This window comes from Nelumbo nucifera, chromosome 2 (genome assembly GCF_055504915.1).
Source record: "Nelumbo nucifera cultivar China Antique chromosome 2, China Antique-T2T, whole genome shotgun sequence".
In the NCBI taxonomy this organism is placed as follows: Eukaryota; Viridiplantae; Streptophyta; class Magnoliopsida; order Proteales; family Nelumbonaceae; genus Nelumbo; species Nelumbo nucifera.
Genome location: NC_142650.1, coordinates 19474061 through 19493754, shown reverse-complemented (window position 1 = coordinate 19493754; position 19694 = coordinate 19474061). Strand labels below are relative to the sequence as shown.

Sequence of the window (19694 nt, the reverse complement as noted above, 5' to 3'; positions counted from 1 at the left end):
TTTGTGGGTATTTGGTATTCATACCGTTTTCTCAGAAAAACGGTGTCATGTAGGTGTCACATCAGAAAAATCGATGTTTTAGAAAACATCTTATTTGATATCGTTTTTTTTTTTTTTTAATAAAAAACCGTTATTTCAGACCATGTCTTAAAAATCAGGAAAGTGTGACTTGAACCAACATCAAATTTAACGTTTTCTCAGAAAACAGCTTATTGCTGCCAACGATGTAATAATACTAAATAAAACCAGTGCTGTTTACTATAAAACAACCTATATGACAAAACCACTTCCAAATAAAAAATATGCACCATTTTCTTACAACTCACATATGAAAAAAACGGTGCGGTGTTAGAGAACAAATCAGCCCCCCACAAGATTACCGCTCATCCCCGCCTTGTATAGATATTCCCAATACACGGTGGGGACAATCTTATTGGGGGCTGATTTGAACTCGCGGTGTTACTAACATCAATGCCAAATACCTAGTTTGGGAGCCCCAAAAAACTTCCTTTCCCCGAGATTAAGTAACAGGGTAGAAGGCTGCCAATCCTTTTATGAATCATCAAAAGAAGTTAAGTTGAATATGATGGAGGGTATGAAGTTGGTCAAGAGGTTAAATGTATCTCAGGTTCTTTTGGTAGTGACCGCAGAAACCTATTTATTGACACCCTACACCCATAAGAGGATAAGAGTATGTTCCTTCGGAAATCCTCTTTTTGATAAAAGACGCTTGGCGCTGGTTGTAAAGTTGCTATTGTTTTCAGTAGGGGCGTTTGCATTAAATGTCAAATTGATCAGACCGGCCCAATTCAATTCGAGTTGGTGAGTTTTTTAAAATCATCGGTCGGTTTTGGTTTGTATGAAAAATAAATCGATAATTCGGTTTGATTTTGATTTTTATATTAAAATCGAACCAAATTAAACCGATCTTATATGTTTAAGTAATTATTAATTAGTTCTTACCCTATATGTTAAATGTTGATATATTTTATTTTTGCTTTGTTTGAACTTTAAAAAAAATTGGTTATTTATGATAAAAACTAAAAAGTAAAAGTACAATATTTAATTCAGTTTTGTAATATATTTAAATATATATTGACAAAAAAAACCAGTTTTGCATAAAAAAACTAATCGATTTAAATATATATTTTGATTTTGCATAAAAACTAAAAAGAAGTAAACTTAAATATAAATATATATTTTAGTTTAAAATATATATAAAAACTGACTAAACCGATAAACCGACCATTCATGTTTGGGTTGGTTTTGCTTCAGGACCAGTTGGTTTTGGTTTAGTCAATAAGTAAACTGACTAGATTGGGTCGGTTGAAGAAAATGACTCAAACTAACCTAACTTGACCTGTGAACACCCCTAGTTTTCAGAGACCAACATTTTAAAAACTGGACCAGATACGAAACTGCTTTTGGCACTAGTTCTTGGTAGATGTGTAATTCGGGTTGTGTTGCCTACAGCTTAGTACGATTTTGAGGCAGCCCAACCCTATGGTTCACGGGCCGTACTGCGGCCCAGCACGATTGTATGAGTCAGTGGGCTGTGGCAGGCTTAGGGTTTCAGGTCAGCGGGCTGGATTGGCCTGACCGATACATACTATATATATTTATATAATATTATATAAATTATAATTATATAATAATATATAGTATATAATATATTAATAAAAAATATTTTTTTTTCAATTTTATTATAGTAATTTATTTAATTATTGTATATATAAGCAATTGTATACATCAAAATTCATATACATTAAAAATTTAAGCTTTTTTTTCATTTTTTTTAAATAAATAACTTTGGCCTGGTCCATGGCTCGACCTAGCCCAAGGCTCGGCCCATGGATCAGCCCATGTGGGCTCGGGCCGTGGGCCATGCCGGGCTAACCCCCCAAATATCCCACGAGAGGGGGGCACAACCTGGGACGACTCACGGGCCGTGCCATGCCGATCTAGCACAACCCATTTTACACCTCTAGTTCTTGGGTTGAATGGTCCAACCATCTGGTTCAAATAGATGGACCATTTAGATTAAAAAAAATTAAAAATAAAAAACAGTCAAAAGCTATTGTTTGGGTCAACAGGTTGATAGATTCAAGCACCTGGGTCAACCAGTCATTGACCAAATCAACGATTTTTGGTCATGAGCGATTTTAAAATAAAATGGATCCAGTTACCTGGATGGCTCCTGGGTCAACCAATTCAACTGTTTGATCTGGTCTGATTTTCAAAATCAAGCCAGAGACTAACAAAGTTGCTCATGGCTTTGCTAGAAGACGTGGCTGGGTGGGTGGGCACATAGTATCATTCTGGATATGCCAGAGACTGTAACAAAGTTGCTCATGGCTTTGCGAGAAGATGTGGGTGGGTGGGTGGGCACATAGTATCATTCTGGATAGGGGTGTCAATTGGACTGGATTTGGTTCAATCCAGTCCAGTCCAATGTGAGTTCATTACAAATGGGCCTGGTCCAATCCAGTTCAATGAATATTTTGGACTGGTCCAGGGACTGTCCAATCTGTTCAAATTCCTGTTAATTTAGATTGGTTTCAACTCAAATCTGGTCTATTGACACCTATGTTTTTATCTTCTATCAATGGACCAGAGATATTGGCTCAATCCAATATAAATTCATTATGGACGGACCAGGTCCAATCTAATATGTCATATTGGTCCGTCCAGTCCATCCAAATTCAATATGTCTTATTGGTCCGTTCAATCCATCCAAATGGATTTTGATTTGGACGGAGCCCAACCCAAAACCGGTCCATTGACACCCCTAATTCTAGATGCTAGAGACTTTATTAGTGTAGTTTCTGCTTTGCTAGTTCGTTAGGTGTAATAAGTTTGTTTGGTTTCTTCTTCTTCCTTTTTTTTTTAAGTTTGTTTCGTTTCGGTTTGCTTTGTTTCTGTTGTTAGTCTTTGCTGCTTTATTGGTTCAGCTTGCTTGTTTGTTCTTGGACTGGATTGTTCTCTGTTTTGGGCCTTTGGCTTAATGTATTTCCTTGAAAAAAAAAAGAGAAAAATACCCCAAAGGCTGCATTTTGGTTGCAGTGCATTTTCATTTGCAATAGTATGAATGTACATGAGTGCAAATGAAAAGAATGCAACTTCTGATTTAATTTTGTTTTGGGTTTTACCATATTCTTCTTAGGGTCTTATTTTACTTTATTTGTACTGAAATCGAACAAAATAAGGTAAAGATTTGAAATAAAAAATTACACCCAAATCATTTTCACCACTATAGTTTTGCATCAGTACAAATTTATTTGCCCTGCAATCAAATGCAGCCTAAATTTCACTAGACACGAGTGGATTCTCTTGAAAAAAAACAAGGAATGAATATTTGGCTGGGTCTGCTCTCTCTCTCTCTCCTAATTTTTTTCCATGGATGATGATGTGAGTCAGAAAGGTTTACCCATGAATTTCCCAAGCCTTCACTGCAACTAGTTGGAGACCTTACCAACTAAGGCTCCGTTTGGCATGTCTTTTTGCATGAACTGTTGGCTTTTTAGAAGCTTAGAAGTCCATGTTTTTGCCTTTTCCCATTTAGTCGAGAAAAGATCTAGTCGTCAAAAATGTTGCACCGAAAAAATGCAAAAAGTCATTTTAAACGATTTTCTAAAAGCTTCAAATTGAAGGTTTCCGATTTTTTCAACTCGTCTTCACATGCCTTAACCAAACGGTCTTCAGACTATTAAGATCTTAATGCAAAAACTCACTATATTTTTTAACTGTTAGAACTTATAAAAGATCTTTTAAAAAAGACTTAACAAACGGCCTCGAAGTTAGTGGGCACCATCTTTGGGACCTTGTCTTTTTAAATAGAAGTTTCTGATTTACTACATTTTCCATCCCTTTGGTCAAGTTTGAAGGAAGCTCATTTTTATGTCCAACTTTCCAATTAAGAGCAACCCAATCAGTCACACTATCCAACCACTTGGACTTGGACAATGGATTTTTATATTGTCCAAATTGGAATTATAAGTCATAGAATCTTAGGGCACATCCTGTATTTTATAATAAAGAAGTGTTGAATAATATTTTCAAATTCAACTAAAAATAGACAAACCCCACAGGGTTTCATGTCTTTTCAAATCTCAGACGTGCCGGATTGGAAATTTGGAATTTTCACATAGAGATTTTGGTTAAAACTTTGGCTGTTTGAGAGTTTTATATGCATGGCATATTCAATCCAGATCTCTTCACAGGAAACTATTTCTGTACATTGAAAACATCTCTCCATGAATGATAACATGTAAATACATAAGATGTTCTCAATATACGGCTATAGTGATAATGTGGGTAAGAGCTCTGAACACTGACATATTATATGTATTTGGGGTAAAGGGGTTTTTGCAATCAATGTTTATTTTTTTACCAAAAAACAAATAGCCCAGAAAATCGGATTTAGTCCTCACAAGACCGTATTTATACCATTCACATAATCCCTTACAGTCTTGCATTAGAAATCATCTCTTCACGAAAAAACATACAAGTATAAAGATATTCTCAATGCACGGCCTTAAAAAGCTATGTAAACGGTATGAGCATCGTCTTATGAGCACTGAGGCCAATCTCACAGCCCAGGCTGTTTGGTAAAGTCTTTCTAACACTTTCACGTGATGTTGGAATACTAATAATATTCATTAGTCCAAATTCAATTTCGAATCTGATCCAATTAAACCAATCTAAACTCAACCCATTTATAATTGGATTGAATATGGATCCATCGCAACAGAATCTGCAATGGTCCCATATAATAATATTAGTTCACATAAAATTCATACGTTCCTGTTGGTAAATTCTGTTTGAATGTCGAATGCTTTTTAAAGAGATATATTCTAGGTCTCATAGAATTGCAGCGAAAAAATAGTCTCATAAGTTCAGTTTGGAAAGAGTACAAATACAAATATGTACAATACAAATAGATATAAAATAGTACAAAAAACAAGGTTTTGCACTCTATATATTTGTATTTATATTCCTTCTAAATGGAGCCATAAACACAATTTGGAAGGAATATAAATACAAATATATACAGTACAAATACATACAAAATATAAAATTTTGCATTCTACATATTTACATTTATACTACTTTCCAAACCATAGAAACTATGGTTTTATTTTTGAGAAATAAATATCAGTCATTTTTAATTTATTTTATTAATCCTAATTAGTAACTGAATTTTGAATATAAAGGTTCATTTGATTAAAGGGAAAAAAGGGCTCAGATTCAACCAAAGTGAGTAATAGATAAATAACTGAATTTGAATAGCAATGAATGAAATTTGGATTTAAGCATTTTCAATTCCCAATTTGATATCATCCATTTGCAGCCCTAAATGCATGAAAACCAGGGTTGTCAAAGGATTAGATAGACTTGGTGGAGTTGCACTGAACCCACAATATTATATTGGCTCTACGTCTGCATTACATTTTTGCGTTGGGCTTGATTTTTATTGTTTCACACCAATTAAGATCCAGACCAATATTTGTATTACAAAGCTACCCCTAATCTGATACTTATCTTTCTCATAGCATGTTTGTACCAAATATGTCAATTTAACAAATGAATAACTTAATAGCAAAGCTATCAATTATAATCTGGTCTTATTAGGTGAGACCCAGTAGTCCCAAATAAAAAAAGAAAAAGAATCTGGGTTCAGATTGGTTCTTCATATTTATTTATCTATTGGGACCAGGCCCAACCACAAATTCTTCTCACGTCTCTATCGGTGAAACATAACCGTGTTTATCGGGAACATTTCTTTCTTAAATAATGACAAAAGAGATGTTTCCGATACACACGGCAGTGCTTAGTGTCCTGTGGGTAGAGATTTGTGGATAGGAAATCCAAACTCGACCCAAACCATTGACAGTATTAGATGCAACATGGCCACATGGGTAGTAATCGTCTTTGGCATCCATGGAAGTCTATCATGAATTATAATGACACTGGTCAAAAGGAGTATCAATAGACTGTTTTGGATTGGGCTCTATCCAAATCAAAATTAATTTGGTCAGATTGGACAGTTTAATAAGATATATTGAATTGGATTAATTCAGATTTTATGTTCTAAGATATTTATCCGATTGGGCCTGATTCATCCATAATGAATCTATATTGGATTGGATTAAAGTAAACCAACCATTGATAGAAGATAAGAACTTAAATGTCAATAAACTAAATTTAAATTAGAACTAATCTAAATTAAAACAAATTTAAACAGATTGGACATTGAATTGGATTTATCCAAAATGGTCCAAATAAATATATTTATTGAATTAAATTGAACCTGATCCATTTGTAATAAATTCACATTAAACTGGTACGGATTGAATCAAATCCAGTCCAATTGACATTTGACACCCCCGCTGATTAATTCTAGCCAAACGATAATTGACAATATTATAAAAGACCAGGTAGTTTAAATGTAAGTGGCCTAAAATGGTGTGAATGTGTGACCATGGGTGGGAGTGGGTAACTTTTCTCCGATGTTCCATTTAACATTTAGCGAGTAACTGGGCCCCATACTGAGCTCGAGCCTCGATGTCTTCAACAAGACTGGTATTATCATCGGGAAATATTCTCATTACATGATGGGAATGTACTGTAGGGCTGAGATGTGAATTCCTTCAGCTACTTCTAATTTTAAACTTTTAATATACACGAAACATTTAAGGGCATATCAGTCTGGAGCTCACATCTACGCCCCAATAAGAATGTCCTACAAGTGTCGCACAACACATCTTAACCGTGTATTTGAAACATCTTCTAATAATAAGTACGGGAGATATTTTCAATACATGTTTGGGATGTTTTGTGGGTCACTTATGGGATGCTGATGTGAACTCATCATTCTCCTCCTTAGGAGTTCGAATCTGCCCCCACAGATAGAGGTGTAAAGTGAATCGTGCCATCCTCCTTGGTGAAAAATTTGGGGGTTGGTCCGGCACAGTGAACTGCCTAGGCCCATGCGGGCCTGTGTTGTGCCATGCCGACATGCGGGCCTGAGTCGGGCCGGGCTACAGGCCGTGCCGTGGGCTTGGACCGTGCCAGATTAGGCCACAGGGCAGGCCTTGGGCCTAGGCCAAACTGGACGTATTGTTTTTATTTATTTTTGAAAATTTTGATTTATTTTCTAAGTAAAATTGTATAACTAAAATATTAACTTTCCTATGAACTTTGGGAATTAAGAATTATTTAAAAAATTAAGAAATGAGAAATCTAAGTTATTTAATACATAAATGAAAAAAAAATACTTAACCAAATTGAAATAAGAATGATGGAATAACAAATTGGAAGAAAAATAGGAATTTTATTTCATTTAAATTTGAATGGTACAAATTAGTGAATTGCAAATACACTGATTGGATCATTGTATACTTGGAGTCTTGGATGAATGAAATATAAAAATGGAATAAATTAATAAAATATAAAAAATACAATATGGTTACAAATTGAAAATACAAAATGACATTGTTAAAAAAAATATATCAAATAAATTAAATAAAATCTAAAAATTTTACAATAATTTAAAAAAATGAAAAATTCTACAATTGTCAAATTCATGAATCATCATTCATGACTTTCATCATCTGCTTTAGGTGAAATGTCCGGTGTTGTATCATGCCCTCCCTTGTCTTGTAATCTATCTTCTGCATTTAGCCAATCCTTGAAGCAGATGTGCATCTCTATGCTCTCATCCTTCATGCAACTTCTTTTGTCATCCAACACCCTCGTACATGCATTAAAACAAGACTCCGATGGAACTATAGACATCAGAGGGGTTAGTAGATCACATGCCATGGCGGCAAGAACCGGATAATTTTTTGAGTGTTCACTCCACCGGGCTAAAATATCAAAATTATTTGATACTTCATCTAAATTAGAAAAATTTATTTGTAAATAAAAATTAAGTTCAGTAAATGAACTTGTTGTAGAACTAGCAGAATTTTGCCTTCTACTTATTAAATAAAAAAAACTTTTCTCTTCTACTACTGGGCTCAAAGTCAGAAGGAGAAGAAGAAAAAGATGAACAAGTTGTAGGAATACAGATTCATACAAACTGTACATTTCAAATAACAAATTATTAATTTCTTCTTTTTTATTTCTTATATCAATATTCATATTTTCAAGTAAAATATCTAAACCATCTTTCCTAATCCCAGGATCTAATTTTGTAGCTAAACAATAAAGGGGAGAAATGTTCTCCCAATATTTTTAAATTTATTTTCCATAATTTCAACAATACATTGAAATTGTGTATTATTTCTATATTTGGCAAAACAATCACTAATTACCATTAATTGATACGGTAAATTACAACTAGTTGGATAATAAATTCCAAATAATTCATTTGTTGCATCATAAAAATGTTTTAAAAAATCTCTTATACAGACTGTCATTTCCTAGTCTTCCTCAAATATCATATCATTAGGCATTTTTAAATTATAAAAATAAAAAAGAATTTGTTTATGAGATATACAACTTTCTAGCATAGCATAAGTAGAATTCCACCTATGCTTTACATTTAATATAAAATGTTTATATTTTAAACCATAATTTTGGCATAAATATTTAAATTCTTGTTTTTTGCTCCTGAACTTTATTATATATAAGTACAATTTCTAATTTTTGAAATATGATTTGAAATAATATTCAAGGCATCTTTAATACATAAATTTAAAATGTGACATGCACATCTAATATGAAATAATTTACCATTTAAACATGGTTTTAATTGAGATTTTAAAATATTTATCGTGGCCATTCAAGCCTAGTAAAACTTAAATTGCTTTTATTCAAAAGCCAATTTTCATCAATGAAATGGCCGATAACACAAATATAACTAATATTAAATTTGGATGTCCAAACATCCGAAGTAATTGCAACTTTAGATTTAAGATTTGCTAACAAAGAAATTAAATTTTATGAATAAAAAAAATTTAAAGCATAAGTTCTTATAGTATTCTTAGAAGCTTTTTCATATTGTGGGTTTACAGAACTATGCAACCATTTTTCTAGCTTTGGATCTTCAACTAACATAAATGATTGTTTTGCATGTATAATATATTTAGCAAGTTCTTATTTCATTTTTTCTTGTGAATATCTAAAAGTACCAAAACTAGTCCCCCTCCCAATCTGTGTTTGGGTTGTTTCTCTCCCTTCATCTTCCTCTCGCTCATATGTGAGCAGATGTCTGCTTAAATGACCCGTACCACCCGTGCTACAATAACTAAAGTCTTTCCTATATTTTTGGCAAATGGCCCTTTTCCCCTTCCCCTCAATATCCTCTACTGTGAAAACTTTCCAAATCGGGCTACTCAGCTTAGAAGTCTTCCTTTTTCCCCTAGTATCACTACTACCAGGGGTTAAAGTTCCACTTCCATCGACATCAAATACATCGGCATCAGTGCTAACACTAATACTATCGTGATGCGATTGAATGTCATCTGTGGTGAATATGTTGGGGAATTGGTTTTGAGAAGGGCTTGCCATTTTTTTTTAATTCTAAAAAGATAAAAATTAATCTAATTCGACTTACCCAGATTGCCGGTTCAAAATCCCAACTTGATTTCAACGGTTGAAGTCTTTCAACATCTAAGCCTCATGAATTGATATACTTGAGCTGGTTGAGCAAGCCTTCTTATTGAAAGTCGAAACTTCGATAAAGTCGAGACTTGAATTGGAAAATGCAGAATCAAACAATCAGTTAATCAGAATTTCTTAGATTGTAGATAATTGAGAATGTATAAGTATGAGAGAGAGAGAGAGAATTAAGAGAATTGTTGAATTTGTGTGACGAGAATGGTGGAGGATGGGGCTATTTATAAGAATTGAACATAATTCAATTGCCCAAAATACCCATAAAACTATCTATTATTTAGTTGTTGGGAGGGGTATTTTGGTTATTGTAAAGTTACTTATAACTTTACCCAAAATGCCCCATAAACTAGTTGTTATATAGCTGTTGGGGGCAATTATGTCATTTTTTCAAACCCCCATAAGCAAAATACAGAAATACCCGGGGGGTATTTCTATAATCCCCCCACAAAGCTGAAAATAGCCGTTGGGCCCCTTTGAGAAGGGGGCTCAACGGCTATATTCCTTGGCAGGCCAAGCGCGGCCCGTTACGGGCCATGCTTCGTGTCGTGCCGAGGGCTGAGCCGTACTAGCATGCGGGCTACTGGCAAAACAACACGTGCTATCGTGTCGTGCCGTGCCAACCCATGGGCCTTGAACCCCCGGCCCAACACGACACAGACTTCCGTGCCGGGCCTGCCACGGCCTGTTAGCCGTCGAGCCGGGCCACGGGCGGCCTAGCCCGATTTACACGTCTACCCACAGATTTGCACCCCAAAAACGTCCCATGCCCTTACAAGATGCCGCGTGTCCTCCCACACGCAAGCGCCTCAGCCTCGTGTGTCGCTAATGGGACGGCCGTTAGATCGTCCTGTTAGCTCCCATTTCACCCAAAAAGTGAGTGAGCTTCCCTCTTTACTCCGAGTTCGAATCTCAGTTTCTCACTCCTCCTTTACTCCGAGTTCAAATCTCAATCTCTCACTCCTCTCTCTTGACCTGCGCTCTCTGAAACTCAGACCGCCCCATCTCCTCCCCCGCCGGATCTTGCCGAGTTCAAGTTCCCTTGTTCGACGCCGACGATCGTTCCGACAGATACACTAGAGATGTGTACTCTCCGTCCCTCTCATCTCAGACATTCTCGAATATGTTTTTTTCAGTTTTTTTTAACTTGTTTTTTTATTCAATAGAAAAAACGCAGAAGGTGCGTACTCCCCGTTCCGACAGATACAAGTGCGGTTTTCTTCCTCTTTATGTTTCTTCTATTTGTACTTTACTTTCCCACTCCCCTGTTCTATGTTGCAAAGCATACAACATTAGGATTTTACCGTTCACATTGAATTTTTTCAGCCCTATTTTAGTTGCTTGTTGCATTATATCACAATACAATTTTAATACCTGAAACCTGGAATGCATCTAAGGGCTTGGAACTGGAATTACGGTGCATACAACGAGTGCATTAGCTTCTAGTTATACTACAGAAGCCGATAGAATCTTGGTTTTGTGTTTTCTCTATTGCCAAAAAAAAAGTTAGAAAAACTGAGAAAAACAGATTCGAGAGTGTCTGAGATGAGAGGGACGGGGAGTACGTACCTCTGGTGTATCTGCCGGAACGATCGTCGGTGTTGAAAGAGGGAATTCGAACTCGGCAAGACCCGGTAGAGGAGGAAATGGGGACGGTCTGAGTTTTAGAGAGCGTAGGTCGAGAGAGAGGAGTGAAAGACTGAAATTCGAACTCGGAGTAAAGAGGGAAGTTCACTCACTTTTTGGGTGAAATGGGAGCTAACAGGACGAACTAATAGCCATCCCGTTAGAGAGCGTATAAGAGGACACGTGGCATCTTGTAATGGCGTGGGACGTTTTTGAGGCGCAAGTCTGTGGGGGCAGATTCGAACTCCCTCCTTAGTCTCCTTTTGTTCTATCCAATTTAAGCATATTTGGCTTTAGAGAATTGAGATTGGTTTTGGGTTTGGGGATATGGCTAAGATGTAGTCTGAGCCCTCATGAATTACTAGTGTTTTCTTGTTCTTTTATTCAAAATTCAAATAAGTGGGTGGGTCCCCTTACATGGATAATTGTATGTAGGCGTGCAAATGGATGGATCATGGTCCGATCCTATCCTATTTTAATTTGTTGGATTCGGATATATTGCATTTTTGTATATTTTTATAAAAAGACGTGCAAATAATAATTTATATATAATGGAAATAGTTGAAGTTTTACTTGTATTTTTTTATTTTTATTTATATAAATTATTATATTTTTAATAATTATTAATTTTTTAGAAATTAAACCGGATTGGATCTTTAACGGATTGGAGTTTGAATTGGAATTTGTGAGATCTGATCGAATTAGTGATTTGTATTATTGAATAATATTCGGATCTACCCTAATTCGAGTCTAATCCTATCCGTTTGCATTCCTAATTGTGTGTGAATCTGCTGCACAAAAGATATAGTGTAAATGCTATGAACAAGATATTATAATCATATATCGGGAATATCTTCTCATGAATGATAGATAATATTATACAAATACCTTTTATGAATGATAACATATAAATACAAAAAATGTTCCTGATGTGTGGCTGTACGCTCTAGTGTCCCGTTTGTTTATATCATGAGTGCAACGTCTGCACGGTTCAGACCCTGAAGAATCTATATAATTATATGCCTTTTGGACTACCTGATCAAGCATCATTTGTAGAGTTTTCAAAGAGATGCAGAATTTATGACCATAATATTTGCTCAAAAACCCAAATTCTAGATAGGAAAATAGGCCCGGTTATCTTCTAAGTAGGATTGTTCATAAAAAACTGAAAAGCTGAATGGAAAAATCCGATTAAATGAACCGGTTCAGTTTCATGTATAATATATATGTTTTCAATATATATTATATCTATATTTAATATATATATATATATATATTATAAATTCAAAGAATTGAAGTGGCCAAAAATTGAATCGTTCAACTGATTAGCCAATTGCTTTTAGTTCAGTTTTTAGAAAAGGATTGGGTCGGTTTATAAAAAAGGCCCATGGTTTAGTTAATCGAACTATGAGCACCCCTATTTTTTAGTAAGACTCATTGGACTTTGGGGCTTAGGTAGTGTTTGATATTATGTTTGTATCGTGGATGGTTTGGCCTCATTCATGATAATAATTGGTGTTCGATTTGTTGGGGATGATCCCCATCTCCAATAACTCGTGGACAAGGACCATTCTAGATCAATTTCTCGTCCATGCTTATTTTTCGTGGATGGTTCTTATCTATTAGTGGACAAAAAAGGGGCATGCGATATTATACATCATGTGCCTTAGTATTTTATTATTTTTTTACCATTACACCCCCCGAAGCTATAGTTTGATGATATACATTTTTAATTTTTTAGCACAAGTTCTACTATTTTTATTAAAGTTTTAAATAATGCAATAATTGTTTATTGAATTATTTAAATTTTTAATAAAATAGTCTCTGAAGGTCCGGTTGGATCTCATAAATACTTATATGAACTTGAATCCGATCAGGATGCCGGATATTCGAATACGACCCAATCCGATTTCATTTAAAAAAATTATAAATTATTAAAAAAAGAAAATACAATAATTTAAATAAAGAGAAACAAAAAATACTAGTATTTTCACCTATTTTTATTATATATATACAGGTTTTTAATAAAAATATAAATAGGAATATCCAATTTTATCCGATCCAATCCAAATATCTAAAATAGGAATATCTAAATCCAACAAAATAGGATCGCATCCAATCCATTAGCACCCGCAAGACAAGATAATGCAAAGAGGTGGAATTCATTGCAGTGTAGCCGATGTCGTTGCTTCTGGTCTTGTCATCGTTTAGTTAAACTTTAACAAATGGAGTGCATAGGGGGTGTAAAACGGGCCGTGCCATGCCACGGGTCGGGCTAGCCCGTGGGCCAAGCATTGGGCCAGGTTGGGCCGTGTATCGAGCCAAAGCTATTTATTTAAAAAAATTGACAAAAAAACTAAAAATTTTAATTTTATATGAATTTTGATGTATATAATTGCTTATATATACAATAATTAAATAAATTAGAATAATAAAATTAAAAATATTTATTTTATTAATATATTATATACTATATATTATTATATAATTATAATTTATATAAAATATATATGGGTCGTGCCGCGGACTAGGCTAGGCTGTGGGTTGGGCCATGTCAGTGCGTGGGCCACAGGTGGCATGACCCGCTCAGTCATGCTCGTAGACCTAAAACCCCAAACCTAACACGACCTGCACAATTGTATCAGGCTTGACACGATCCGCAGACCATCGTGCTGAGCTGTGCCGACCCAATCTAAATTCATGTTGGATCAGGTGACACAGCCCGCTTTACCCCTCTAAGAGTGCATATCTACCACATAGAGGGAGTGGTCCATTTCAGGAACACCCTTTTACTTTGGTCATGTATTCACTTTTTGGATTGGACTGAAAAATTTACAGCCATATCATAAAAGAGATGATCAATCAGGTGTTATTCATCAGTTATTTTGATTTTTCAAATTTTAAGCTCTTTCTATGTCATGTCTTTCCAATATAATAGATTTTCCCACTTTTAAGATAAGTTGATAACCTCACAGTGTATGTGTGGTTGTTTTCCTTTTTCTCTTAGATGATAATTGTATGTGTGGTGCCATTGCCTTTTCCACCTAAAACGTTTTAAGTTGATTATAAATTGGCACACAAACTGTTATTTGAGAGCTATTTATAGTCAAAATAGGTATACCTTACTAATGCATGTGACAAGGCAACGAGAGTTCGGACATCTTGCAAGTAAAAATTCTGCTCACATAATATCCAGCCATATATTGAGAATATCTCATCTACCTTTTATGATAAATTCATAGAAAAATGTTCTCTAATATACGACACTGTTTTCATGCTTTTAAAGTGTTTCATTTAGGCTTGTTTTTGGTTTGAAGGAAAAGGTAAGGAAAGCTATACAAGGTTTGTTAAGGTTTTCCTATATTTCCCTTTTGATGTAACCATTTCTGGTCATGTACCATTTTTTGTGATGTATAAATTTTTTTGGCTAAGTACCTCGTTATTTGACCCGGTGGTGACGTGCCTTGGTGATGAGCTACTTGGTGGCGAACTCCCTGGTGGAAAACTGCCTGGTGGCGAGCTCCCTGGTGGAGAGCTACTTGGTGACGAACTGCTTGGTGGCAAACTCCCTGGTGGAGAACTGCTCGATGGCGAGCTGCCTGGTGGCGAGCTCCCTGGTGGACTCGTCATTTGACCTGCTCCTAGGCGGCCTGCAACTCAGAGGATGGTGGAGCTCCCTGGTGCAGCGCAACCCGACTACCCTCTGCATGAGGGGATTTCCTCTCCTTAGTAGATGGCGGGAGCTAAGGGACCTGCGAGAACTGAATCAGAGGACCCGGGGGTATTTTCCCGGCGGGGACTCTCTGATGCCTAAGTTAGCATTCTGATTACAGAGAGCTTGGAGAGAAATGAGAGAGCTAGAGAGTAGGGGTTACCATCCTTTTTTCCCCTCCCCCTCCCCTTTGGGGGGTGAGGTCTTTATATACCGGAGTCCTCGTGGGTTAGGTGGGTGAAAAGCCTCCAAACAGTAAGACTCGTCACATCTCGTCAGAACCGGGGTACGGTGATGAACTCCTCGAGGTCGTCAGGCTGATGCTTGTGTCAGGCGGCCAGGTCGGCGCCTGGGCCAGGTTGTCAGGGCGGCGCCTGCGTCAGTCGGCAGGTTGGTGTCTGGGCCAGGTTGTCAAGTCGGCGTCTGTGTCAGTCGGCGGGTCGGTGTCTAGGCCAGATTGTCAGGTCGGCGCCTGTGTCAGTCGGTAGGTTGGAGTCTAGGCTAGGTTGTTAGGCAGGAGATCTTCTTGCGATACACCAAACTACTCCTGTACCGAGCTACCCTATAAGTGGCGAGCTGCCCGGGGGAGATATGCCGAGCTGCTTGTGGCGAGCTCTGCCGAGCTGCCTGGCTCTTTGGCGAGCTCTGGTGAGCTACCGAGCTCCTTGGTGAGATACTGAGCTCGGGGGGTATGCATGTCGAGTTTATCGGTGGGCGTCTTATGGGCAGCTAGGTCGGATCATGTGCCAAGCCGATCCAGGTCGGCCAAGTCACGCGCAGGCCGCGCCAGGTCGCGCGCAGGTCGTGCCAAGCCGGCCAGACCGGTGCCCGAGTGGGACACCAACTTGGTAAGTTGTTGCTTGGGTGTTTAACTAGTTGTCACAAGGTGCCACGTGTCGCAATTTCACTGGAGGGCCAAATCTGCCCTCATCACCTTCCTTTCCCTATCTTTTCCTTCAAACCAAACATGGCCTTTGGGAAAATCTCATGGTTACAACAACACATGTTGGTCAACAATTTGTATAAATAGTTCCAAAACCTTTACGCTCAGTTTGTAAAAAGTACAAATCGAAATATGTACAATACAAATATATGCAAAATAATACAAAATACAAAGTTTTATACTGTACATATTTATATTTATATTTGTACTCCTTCGAAACTGAGCCTTAGGCTCTGATTGATAGGCGTAAAAAGTTTTCTAGGCTATCAATTATTTAAAATTCAATTATTATTTCTATCCTTTTTTACATTGTACACTGTTAGGTCGCTAAAGTTTAAACTAAGCTATTGATTAGAGGGTAGTGGGAATGAACTGCAGGACACATGAAAACTGTTTTTGGGCCCCATCTGAGCTTTTGTTTGGACTTTTTTCAGGTAGGCCCATTATACCAACCCACCATGAGATGGAGTCGAAGCTATGAATTCTTCTTCTTCTTCTTAAATTTATCTTATTCAATAATCAAATTATCATACATCATACATATAAAGAAAAGGTCATCATATGACGTTATCCACCTTGTGTGTTCATTGATGTTTTCTTCCCGTTCAAATATGCAAATCTTTAGCTTCATTCCGCTTTCACTTTCAGCGCCAAACTCTCGTTTTATGGAATTGGAATTTCGCGGCAGAAATGAAAATCATCACCTCCAACTCCAATTCCATGACTGGCAAAAAATCGATCCAACCAAAAAAAACGGGTTAAGGTCCCCAATGGCCCAATCTAGTGACCCCAAGTAGAAAGGCAGTCTGACCTGATATGTTCGGATTGGATTGAGTCACCATCAGATCCATATTTTCAAACTACCATTTTCAAACCGGTGTTGATCTGAACAATTGAATGGTTAAATCCATATTTTTCATAAAAAAATCATTGATTTAATTAAAGACCAATTGATCTGGGCAGTTGAATGATCGACCCATTTGACCTTGGATCAATCCAAATCTGAATATTTAGGGAGTGCTAGGATCCAGCCTTTGCTCATCCAACCTGAAAATCGACCCTACCTAAAATGAACCAAAGAATGTCTTGACCCGAATCTAACCCGACCCGGTTGTTCATAATCCTTTAGTCCCCGCCGCCCGGTGGTGGATTTCATCACTGATGGCGTGGTAGAACATAAAAGAATACTTCTAATTTAATTAATTAAAGAAGGATTAAGAGTAAATTAATTAGTTAAACAAAGGTTAGGAATATTTTATTTTATTATTTTTTAGGGTAAATTATAAAGACCCTCTCTGTACTATGGGGTCTGTGACAAAGACCCCCTGTATTTTGTTTTGCAACAAAGACCCCCTTGACCGTTAAGTCAGATGACGGAATGCGTTAAATTATCAAAATACCCTATTAAACTTTTTCTATTTTCTTTTTTTGCCCCTTTTCTCTTAAAACCTATTTAACCTATGGTTTTTCCTTTTTTATCTTCTTTTCCCCTCCCTCCCCTCCTTCACGGTCCTCTCTCATTCTTTCTCTCTCCCAACTCTCCGAAATGAAAGGACGGAGGAATTGATCTCCACTATCTTCAACTCTCATTCATAAACAGTTTTGCTTCGCCAATTAGAGAATTGATCTCTACTATCTTCAACTCTGTTCTTTTACTCAAAACATAACGAGTAGGACAATATCCAATAAAACATTTAGTGTTATTGCTCTATGCATTTTTAGGGTTAGCAAACCAACTATGAACTTGTGTTAATATGGAATCTATTCTTTCTACCCAGGTTTGCATTATCGACCGGTTGGCTTCCTCTCCTCTCGTTTGAGCTGCACTCAATAGTTGTTGTGTATGATCTCTCCTCGAAATTAAGATTTCTGTGAGTTCATTAAGGTTGTTGATGTTCTTTCTATAATGAAAAATATAACCAATCTGCTTCCCGATAAACATTTTTTTTTTGAATCATACCGAAAACCCATTATAAATAGATAAAAGATAATAGGGTAATTCACGATATAAACAAATTCAGAAGTATAGTGCAAAAGAAAGAGAGGTATTGGAATTCTGTAATCTGTAGTGCAATCGATGTCCTTTCTACAATCATGAAGAGGGAGCATGAGGCAACCTTTTAGCAATTTCCTCAAACAGCTGATTAATATTATCTATTGTCTTTGCAGATGTCTCAATAAAAAACATCCCATTCTTCTCCGCATGGTTCATACCATTGTCAATGGATACTTCTCGTTTTTCTTGGAGATCAGCTTTGTTCCCTACCAAAGCCAAGACAATATCGGGGCTCCCATGTTTTTGTAGCTCCTTAAACCCAGTACTGAGTATTGATGAATGACTGTGGATTTGTTATGTCATACACAACTACTGCAATTGCAGCTCCTCGGAAGTAAAGCGGGGCCAGTGCAGCATATCTTTCTTGCCCTACAGTCTCTCATATTTCAAACTTGACTGTTGTAGAATCTTGTAATGCTACTGTCTGTGATAAAAATGAAGCTCCAACAGTCACTTTGGATGATGGATCAAACTGTCCACGAACAAAACGAAGAACAATACAGCTTTTGCCAACACTAGAGTCCCCTAAAAGCACCAATTTCACTCGTAAATTTTTTGAGTCAGTTGCTTCAACATTCTCAGAAGTAAAACCATCCAACCGTCTAGAAGACATGTTTTCTGGAAGGGAGGAGGAGCAACCCATGGCGCAGTGAGACCTACCTGGTTCTTCTAGGGCTCCTGACAGACATTAGTATTCACTTTACCACTTCCGTAAGAGGAGTTACCAAGATTTCCAACAAACTCATTTTGGGTTTTGGATTTGGAATAGCAGAAACAATATAATTTCAAAAAAAAAGGCAAGAATACAAAGAGTTGATTTTTTTTTTACCTTTTCATGAACCAAATAGCAACAAAAATTTATCTCAAACTAAAGCACTAGAGCATGTCTACGTATTGGAAATGATGGTGGCAGGGTACTTATCTTAATGAATTCGCTCTCCGGTTGCAAAACGATGCATTTATCGATAGGAAGTAATGCTCCACCACCTGCACATCCTCTAATCCGACCAAACTGTTGATGTTCTGCGCTACTGCTCGTTTGCCGTCTTAAATTCAACAATGGGTGTGTTGAAGATTTGAAGTTTGAAGGATGGATGTGTTAACCCATTAATGGCCACCAACTCTGCTACAGTCGTACCATACGTTGCTCCGGTGCGGCTTAAGCTCTCCCCTATGTGCACTAAATACGAAAAATAAACTGTCGTAATGCCATTACTAGTGTTATTGAAGCATGTGCATGGCAACAGAATTACAAGGCTCTGACCACTCCACAGTCGTCCCTGGCCATCAACCCCATTAACGCTCCTGATGTGCTCTGCACTAGCTAACCCACCATAACCAATCGACATAGACTCGATTGTATCTGCAACTCGAACCCTATAAGATCGGGGGAGAGAGGAGAGAGAGGGAGATAGAGAAATGTGAAGGAATGGAACGATAGTATTGGAATGTCAGGAAAGATGAACAGTGTTTTTCTCATCTAATTGTTATAAGGGTAGTATGGAGATTAAAAAATATTGTAACGGCTTTTTTTAGATAGAAAGCTAACGGAACGGAAGGGAGTCTTTCTCTCACGGTGATAATACGGGGGGGTTTTGTTGCAAAACAAAGTAAAGGGAGTCTTTGTCTCAGACCCCATAGTACGGGGGGTCTTTTTAATTTAACCTAGATAAATTGAGAACAATTTTATTGAAATAAGAGGAACAGTTGTTAACAACAGATTTTCTGAGTTTAAT

The 19694-nt window shown here is 36.9% G+C and overlaps 1 pseudogene; it reads right to left on the bottom strand.

The window, feature by feature from the left end:
• Positions 1-17966: 17966 nt before the first annotated feature.
• Positions 17967-19611, bottom strand: LOC104595061 (ras-related protein RABF1 pseudogene; annotated as a pseudogene).
• Between the last annotated feature and the right edge of the window lie 83 nt (positions 19612-19694).